The sequence below is a fragment of the Alexandromys fortis genome, unplaced genomic scaffold, assembly GCF_014885135.2.
Source record: "Alexandromys fortis isolate MF-2015 unplaced genomic scaffold, M_Fortis_MF-2015_v1.1 scaffold_10, whole genome shotgun sequence".
Classification (NCBI taxonomy): domain Eukaryota; kingdom Metazoa; phylum Chordata; class Mammalia; order Rodentia; family Cricetidae; genus Alexandromys; species Alexandromys fortis.
Genome location: NW_026067895.1, coordinates 16626618 through 16636045, shown reverse-complemented (window position 1 = coordinate 16636045; position 9428 = coordinate 16626618). Strand labels below are relative to the sequence as shown.

The window sequence follows — 9428 nt, the reverse complement described above, 5'->3', positions numbered from 1 at the left end:
TATGAAAATCCCATTTGGGCATGAGCACCCTGAAGACTTTTATTCTCTGCACACTGACCAGCTAATTGCCGTCTACTACAAGAAGAAGCTTCTCTGGTGACGGTTGAGAGATACCCTATCCTACAGGTCTGGCTACAATAAGTCATTAGGAGTCACTTTAATACTAAATCCATCTAGCCGACTATAATAACGGGCTCTCCCCTAGGTCTCTCTAGCCAGAGGTTCTTGACCCTGAGAACAGTGCTAGCTTTGGCTTCCGTCACGTGCAGCAGGTCTAAAGTCCGATCAGAAAGTATTTGGTTATGCCCATGGCATGTGTACCACAAACATCCAACATAATCCTCTGTTTTAGGCCATGTTTATTAAGATTAAACTTTATAGGCTTTAGGAAATGGGGGGCATTGATAGCAGTCATTCTACTCCGAGAGGCAATTACACCATAAAGTGCTGAAGAAACTTGCCAAGGCTCCAACATTTGGGGTTCTTTTACTGATACAATTTACAGCTGGTGTAACCTCACGTTACTGAGATGTGGGGATTTCCTGGTTTCGGCCCAATGCAGAGTTAGCAAATCCAGGCAGAGAAGTTAATAGCCAGGGCGCTGGGCACTATCCTGAAAGGGCTTGTGGTAGTTTGAAAGCAAATGGCCCCCAAAGGGCGTGGCACCATTAGGAGGTGTGGCCTTGTTGGAGGAAGTGGGGGTGGGCTTTCAGGTCTGCTTTACTCAAGCAGTGCTCGGCTGTGACACACAGTTACTTCTGCTGCCGGCAGATCAAGCTATTGAACTCTTGGCTCCTTCTCCAGCACCATGTCTGCCTGCTTGCCATCCGCCATGAAAATAGACTAAACCTCTGAAACTGTAAGCCAGCCCCCAATGAAATGTTTTCTTTCATAAGAGTTGCCATGGTTATGCTGTCTCGGTACAGCAATAGAAGCTGTAACTAAGGCAGTGCTTTATATTTATTGGGGGATTTAAGCACTCAGCAGGTGCTATTGCTGTTCCACTTCATGAAGGAGGAAATGAGGTACGGAAAGGTTAAGGGACTAAGTAAAGGACGTACCAGCATTCAAAGGCGGAGTCAGGCTCCACAGCCAACATTAGGCACTGTTTAGCAAGCCTCCTGGCCTGCCCCTGTGCCTGCAGCATGTTTGAAATATTTTAAGTGAAATAAAATGATCATTAACTTTCAAATACTCATAGAGAATTAATTCTGTGTAAGTGAAGAAGGAACTTAGGTGTTTGTAGAAAACATAACAATCGTTAAGTCTTTGATGATTTAAAAGAAATTGTTTTATGATTTTTGTTTTCATATATTTCTAACAACAGGAGTTTACTCTCAGACCTGAGCTATTTCTTGATAGACAGCCTGCGGGAGGAGCATAATGTCTGTGTTTAATCATTTAAGGGACTGCCAGACTGTTTGTTTTTCAAGGTGGTCAAACCAGACCCCCATCAGCCAGTTTAGGAGGGTTCCAGTTTCTTCACGGTCTTATTCATCATGCCTAAAAAAAAAAAAAAAAAGTACTTCCAGTTAATATAAAGTGATATCTCATGTTTTTTCCTTTGATTCTCTCCCCACCTCCAATTATTGATGTTAAATATATTTTGTATTTTTTTTTGGCTATTTATATTGTTTCTTTGGAGAGCTTTATTTCTTTACCTGGTTCACTGGTTCACTTTATTTCTTTATTTCTTACCTGTCACATTATTTCTGGCCTGATTCAGTTTCTTCTCTTGTGGGAAAAGCAATCGCAATTCAATCCGTCACTGGTCTCACTTATCTCAGTACAGTTCCTAATCTCCAGGAAATGCAAAATGGGTTGGTAAAGCATGTGATCTTTGCATTGTTAACCTCTTAGTTTTCAGAGTTCATAACTTCAATAAAAGACTCCATGAACTCAAAGTTCATTGTATTGGGCTGGTCTTAGATCTAAGAGGGTTTACGTATTCAAGATACCATTGAACCTCTATGAAAGCAGGGCTTTATTCCAGGGCCATAACTCAGGATGAGGATCAGTCACAAAATGTCAGAAGAAGAATCTAGAATAAAAAAAACAAAACAAAACAAACAAACAAACAAACAAACAAACAAACAAAAAACCAAAATAGTGCAGCTCAGGGCCTTTCAAAACCCCCAAAGGTTAACCAACAAACATGGGTTGCCTTGATCTGTCCTGGTTTTCTCAGATAGTTCTGGGCAATACCAAAGCCCTGGTTAAAGAAGTCCACCAGCCATGTGTCCCCCGCACCTCATGCTCTCAGGTGTGAGGTTACAGAGCTGTAAATAAGGCAGCCATGAAGTGCATTGGCTGAACTCTGAGGCTGTGCCAACATCACGGCTTTGAACTCTAGACTGGTTGTTTATTTTCAGCTTATGAATCTTGGCATTCACTTTGCCTCTGTGAACCTCAGGCAAGTTCAGGTGAGACACAGAAGGGTTCAGGTCTAATGTGGATCATGGTAAAAGTTAGTATCTAAGGGTGGAATTCATATATTGTCAATAGTAACCTTGAAAATTCTTCAAGTTCAAAAGCAAGCACATCCCAAGCACATAGTTGAATGTAGACAATGCTAAATACAGTTCCCTCATATGCCCCAAAGTTTTGTTCATTATCCTCAATGCACCAGTTCCTTTATGCCAGCTCAGAGGAGAGATTTTCAGAAAAGGGTGGGACTCCCTGGGAAAGACCAAGGTAGAATAATCTGGAATTAAAGATGTGGATTGTCCATGGGCCTGAGTGTGAGGTGTAAGTTCACTTGGGAATAAGGAACACTTTGTCTTCAGCCCACTCTATGTCCCCAATCCAAATGGTTTTGCTCCTATTTCATCTCTGCCCCAAGACTAGTACCTCTGAGCCTGTTTCCATGTCTGTCAATGGGTATATGAGCATGTATGCCAGCTCAAGAAGCTAGGGAGCATGCCAGTAACTACATATATTTTTCATGTGTGTGTGTATATATGTAGGTACATACGCCACAGTGCACATATGAAGGACAGAGCAAACTTTTGGGTTCCAGTATTCATCTTTCACCATGTTTGGAAGCAGTGTCTCTTGCCTTCTTCTGTGAACACTCTCTCACCTCTGGCAGAAAAAAAAAGACTCATTTTGGGGAGTCAAACCTTTGCAATCACCTTTCCAGTCTTTCTAAAGATTTCAGCTCACGAGTGAGGCGGATCTCAGGTACGACTGTCTCTACTGCTCATCTCAGGGCCATCGGGCGACTTGTAAGGCATTCCTTAGACTACTTTACTTCTTCCTCTTTTTCCTCTAAGTACTCATGTTGACCTCTTGCAAGTTAAGTGTATGCATGCTGGTTCTCCGCCGTGGAGATGCCACATGGCAGAGCACTGATCAAGCCTTTTCATGAAAGACCTTCAACACATACCCAAGAAGTCCAAGTTACCCCAAACTAAGCTGCTTTGTTGACTGAAGTGGTAACCTCCAAGATTTCTCTTCTGAGAGAAGAGCAGGGTACTGCAAGGCACAGTCTAGTGCCCAACTCTGCTGGCCAACCTACATGGAGGCCTCTCCCACAGCCTATTCTAGAAGCTTTCCAGGCCTGTTCCACCTAGCCTATTACTCAGTACATATAGTACGATGGTCATACCAGAGGTCAGCTGGTACCTAGAGAAGAGTTTGTTTTCATCGAGGTAGACCTGGAGCTTCAGTGTCTACCCCAGCAGCAACAATGGCGAGAGGCAAGAATTTAACACTGTCCTCCAGGATCAGGAAGAGTGCGGAGACACAGGCACCGTCAGCCAGGAAAACGAGGACATTTGGAACCTGACTGGGAATACAGAGTGGCACCTCCCCGTTATTGTGGCTCATTCATTGGGAGGCTCCTCACTGAAGTGTTTTAACGAAAGGGAAACCCTTTGCACTGGCAGAAGCAAAAAGGCCTTTCAGGTATGAGAGTAAGACACTATGTCAGACCAGTGGGTTGGCTCAGTGGGTCAAGGTGTTTGCCTCTTAAGTCTGGGAACTTAAGTTCTAACCCCGGAACCCATATAAAGATTAAAGGAGCAAACCAATCTTACAAAGGTGTTTTCCGATCTCCAAACATATGCCATATACAACAGTACACTTGCACACACACACACACCCCTACTAAAAAGACTGCATCAGTTAAGTATTCATCAGGAGAGAAATGGTTAAGTCCATCATGGTATATCTGGTATACCTTCCTAAGAGAATAACTATCTGTTCTAGTACGGGACAGACTCTGGAACTGTTGCTAGGAGGGAAAAGGTGGGGTGTGTGAAAGAGAAAAGGGAAAGGAGGTTGTAGATAAGCCCACATCCTTTTTGATATTTGCTTCTCAGATCTCTAGGAAGAGACACAAAACACGATCAGCAGCTGTTGCTTTCACAAAGGAAGACATACTCCTTTCTACTGCTTAAATATTTTGTGCGCTTGTATCAGATTTGTTTAAATAACCCCATAATATTAAAATCCAACTATAATGAAACTTAAAAAAGAAAAATGAAGCTCATGTCTCTTTCCTTTATATTACTAGCAAAGTGGTGTGTGATAGACTTCCTGTTGCTCTGGCCTTTTCTGGCAAAAGGGTTTTACAATCGGATAATCAAAGGTTGGGTTGGATAGCATCCACACAGTAAACACAGAAATGTATAGTCATCTTTTAAAGATCAAGTGCATAATTCAGATAATGACGACACGTGGAACGGAGCGGGCTGGTACAATGACTGTGCAGATTGGTGTTGATCCAATACTGTCTCACAGGTCTCAGAAAATGAACGTGTATTTTCCCTTATATCGGAGAAGAAAAAATGATTCCTTCACACTGCCACGTCCACAGCAGTGACTGCCGTGTAGTGACAAAATGCCTCTGCGCTGGCTTTTGCCTGCTGAAGGATTGGGGTTAGAGCTTCCTGGAGCGAAGCCCCAGGCGGTCCCCTGGCAATCAGTGGTCAAGATAGGACCTGATGCCGTAGGCAGATCTCATATCTGGAGATAGCCTTGAGAGCGAGCCCTCCTGGCACCCTGCATGATCTTTCTCTGTATTTCTTAACTTTTCTGTTTTTAGCTGACCGCTTACCAAGAAATCAAAGTACGTCCTTGGCTCGGCCCCACCGTTCATTAAAGCAGTCCTTGAGGAAATAAAGTATGCCCCACGCCACATGAGCCTGGGAAACTTTATTAATTATGATACAGAAACGGCTAAAGTTGATATGTTACGAGGGAATCGTCATAGTGAATCAGATTTAGAGAGAAAGAAGGAGAGTTAGAGAAAATTCCCCAGCGCACTCCTTGATTCACTTCCTTATACAGGAGCCTATGATGAGCAAGGGAATAGATGGGTTAATGTTGATGGACAAAGACTGTTATATTATACTTTCAACTTTATGGATAGGCTTGCTAGACCCCAACCCCCATGATGTCTGCCGCATAAGAAGGTACTAAAAATATAGTTCAACAGGTGCAGAAAACTGATTAGGTATATTTGGTCACTAGACGAAATAAAGGGTTAAGAGGAGGAAGGGCCATGATAGCAATAATAAGACAGAAACTTTCTGTTCATAAGATGTAACCACTTGCCTGAGGCTTACAGTCCCAAGGACAAGGAGTTCCTCTTCTAAGATTTACAGTCCCAAGGACAAGAGTTCCTCTTCTAAGGACGCTTTGTGTCTAACACCTGTTCCTGATAACATACTTTTTAAACATTGCTAAAAGAAGTTTTCATACTGTGCCAACTAATGATACATGACTTTCTGACTTGTTCTTTGTTTGAATACTATATAATGAAAGCATGATTTTAGTAAAATCGCAGCAGATTCTCACTACACAGTGTGTCTGTCTGTCATTCCCTTGCGTCGTATCCTGGCTATCCTATCCTTCACCCTGTTCTCCCGTGGATAGCGGTCTCCAAGAGGGACGGTCCGTGGCATCACACTACGTCCTAATTTCTATGCATATATAGGACATGGTGACTCATGTCTCTAATATTAGTACTGCAGAGGCTGAGGCAGGGGAACTGTGAGTTTGAGTCCAGCCTGGACTAGATGGTGGGATTCTGGCGGAAAGAGAAAGGGGGTGGTGAGAAGAAACATGAGTTTCCTTCTTATAACAAGAGGAATTTAAGTCTTTTTTAATTAAACGAATGCAACACATCCTTCCATAGTGAAACAAACACTCCACAACAATGTCCTCCTTTCCTAGTGTCGCCGCTGGGTTTTCCTCCAGGAAAATGCCAGGACTCCTACTCTTGGCTCAGGTGGCTTCTTCATAGCCTCACAACTGAGACTCTGCACCATAACCATTGGCCACCTCAGGAGGAGGGCAGGTACCTGGCATCTTCTAAGTCCTGGGAACCAAGGAAAGCTGGGACCAAGAAAAGGATGGCCAACATGGTCACACAAGGAGGGAAGGGAACTCCATCAAAAATAATCTCACAAGATCGCTCGCCTTTGTGCCTCTGCATGTAATTTAAAGCCTGCAGAATGGTACTTGGCAGACACTTATTTAGTGACTGGAGGACAGGAGGCCCAGAGCTGCTTGGTTAAAAAAAAAAAAAAAACCAACTCTCTGAGCTGTCTCCCCACCTTCAAGGGGCCCACTAGGCACAGGGGGGCAAGTGCCTCATAAGGAAAGATCTTCTGGGCAGGCCTGGCAGATTGGAAGAAGTGGTGGTATTTGAGGTGTGAATTTGGCAGGATTCAATGGGTAGAGGTGGGCAAGAAAGTTGGTTTTAGACTCATGAGATCAGTAGAGAGCACCACGTGGATGGGAGCAGATTCATTGAGACAAGTGACCAGAAAGGTGGCTTTCAGAATATGGCTTATTAGTTACATCCTAAGAGTCATGAGGATTTCATGGCTTTAGTCAGGACGACATGGGAGAGAGTTTGACCAAGGACATGAAGGCTCGGGCTCTGCTTGGCAGCAGTGTCGCTGGGGGAAGACAATAAAATGCATGGATTTAAGGATTTAAAGAGAGTTTAGCGGCAGGTAACTCCTTTGTGCTTTAATTAGGCTTAGTGAGACATTAGACATGAACAAGTAGAAGCTGCCTGGCCATTCCGTCCTCTCAGGATGGATGCTTCCTGGTTGTATTAATGAGATAACCCTGTACCCTCACAATACCTGTTGCTTCTCGGAGGCAGCTGACTGGAAATTTTTGCCACTCCAGATGAAGGCTGTGTGTGAAGTATTTACCAGTGCAGCCTAAGAAATGCAGTGGAGCTGGAGTCTTAAAATGCTTTGTATTCTTTGATCTACAGCTCTGTGCCTGCTTTTAATTTCAGTACACACGAGGCAGAGCCCAGGTGGATCTCTGTGAGACTGAGATCAGCCAGAGTTACACAGAGTGACCCTGTCTCAAAAAAAAAAAAAAAAAAAAAAAAAAAAAAGTTTGCTTACGCATGAGCCTGAACCTAAGCCAGCATCAGCCACAGTTTCTGCCTCAGGTTCATAGGTTCATGCTGGAATTCCTGCCCTGCCCTCGGCGAGGGGCTGCAACCTCCAAGGTGAAATAAACCCTTCCTCCCCGCTGCTCCTAACAATAATACACTAAAAAATGTACTAAATAAATGCGCTTATGTTCCCCCCAGGTTCTCCCAAATCACACATAAACACCTGCGTGTCAAATGCAATCCTGCCCCTAACAGCGCTCCGTGAAATGAGTCTCTGGTATATGATTGACACAGCCGTTCTGAGGAGGCTTCGGAACAGCTTGTCCTGTCCCGGAGACCCGCACAACAGAGCCTTGCCCCCCTGCTGAATCGCTCTTTGCTCTGACCGAGGCAGCTTAAGAACAGTGTCCACGGTTATTTGGACGTGCTGTGGGTAGTTAGTATGAGCGAGGTTGACATCAGGTACCTGCCAACAAGAAAGTCTCCAGGACGTTTCCTAGACTGTCGCAGACTGTATTCCATGCCTAAATGCGGATAGAGTCAGAAGCGAGCTTGGAAAAATGTTGCTCTTTCCCAAAGAGCAGCAATCTTCATCCAGGAGAAACCCGAGAGCCTCTTTCCCAGGTCGCGCGAGTGTTCTGACTGCACTTTAGCTCTGAGATGGACAGAAGCGAGATGCAGGAGTCATTTGCCACCTCTGTTCCGGGTTGCTCAGGGTGCCGAGAGCAAGTGGTTCCGTGTTTAAACCGCAGGAGTCCTTGTGTCAACGTGCAATAACAAAACCAGACAGCAGAAACAGAGAAAAGCTGGGGAGGTCTCTAGGGCCATCAGACAATAGACTTCACAGATGTCACAAAGCATGTGGCCTGTGAGTGTGGATCAATAGGCTTTGCTTTTGGACGGGGCAAAGGACAAAATAGGCTGATCGAGGGCTGGAGAGATGGCTCAGTGGTTAAGAGCATTGCCTGCTCTTCCAAAGGTCCCGAGTTCAATTCCCAGCAACCACATGGTGGCTCACAACCATCTGTAATGAGGTCTGATGCCCTCTTCTGGCCTGCAGACATACATAAATATTAAAAAAAAAAAAAAAAAAAAAAAAGGCTGATGGAGCACTGTGCCCAGAGGCACAGCTGTGTGGGGAACCTTGCTCCCTCTGCAGAGAGTTTCCAGAGCCTTGGAGAACTCCTATGGAAATGTAGAGGAAAAGGTGGGGGAGAAGCCCAGGGGCAGAGGCTAATGAGAAAGGCGTGACTGTGCTGGACCACTCCCTCTTCACCAGCTGAGACAAAATGTTCCCAAACTGAGAGTACCATCGCGGTCAGCATTGTATTGTGCAAATGCCTCTTGGGAAAGTTACTCTTGATATTGGGCAATCCTGAGTTGACCCTCCAGATCAGCTGCCTGCTGTCCCCTGCTCTCGGGGCTACTGGACTCTGTGGTCAACACCCGCAGGTTCCCTTTCAGTTAACTTCAGGTGGTAGACTTTGGCAGGACACCAGGAAATCAGAGAGGTACCAGGGAAGGTCCCTAGTAGCTGATTAGCAGAACAACATAGCTCAGCCATTAAGAGCAACTGTTCCTCTTACAGAGGACCCAAGACCAATTCCCAGCACCCAAATAGTGGTTCACAGCCATCTGTAACTCCAGTCCCAGAGACATTCTGACTTTTGAGGGTACCAGGTGCACATGCGGTACACATACCTTCACAGAGACAAAACACACATAAAATAAATATATCTAAGAATTGAATAAATATTAATTGACAACAGCAAGTCTAAATCCAGAGTTTGGGGGAAATCTGGCTCCTATGCCTATCCGAGCAGACACACAGTGCTTACCACTGGGCATGTTTACCACATTTGACCCCTCCCTTCCTGCCAGGCTGCAGGTTGGTACTGGCCACACACCGGGCTAGGCCTGCCCTGCTCTAGGGGTCTTCTTTCAGCTCTCTGTTGCTGTGAACTGCTGTGTCCATCTTGTGTTTGTGTGACAAAATGGCAGCCTACAGAATGGGAAAAGATCTTCACCAACCCCACATCAGACAGGGGGCTCA

General features: G+C 44.9%; 1 long non-coding RNA gene across 4 annotated transcripts; it reads right to left on the bottom strand.

The window, feature by feature from the left end:
* Positions 1–342: 342 nt before the first annotated feature.
* Positions 343–8571, bottom strand: LOC126511963 (uncharacterized). 4 transcript variants are annotated; one of them, XR_007594840.1, is made up of 5 exons: positions 7842–8571; positions 7107–7335; positions 2975–3084; positions 1699–2041; positions 343–1503 (listed from the first exon to the last, which is right to left on the bottom strand). It is a non-coding gene; the product is annotated as an uncharacterized lncRNA (long non-coding RNA). The 4 variants fall into 4 exon arrangements; XR_007594843.1 differs by lacking the exon at positions 2975–3084 and having other exon boundaries at positions 7842–8566; XR_007594837.1 differs by lacking the exon at positions 7107–7335 and having other exon boundaries at positions 7842–8545.
* Between the last annotated feature and the right edge of the window lie 857 nt (positions 8572–9428).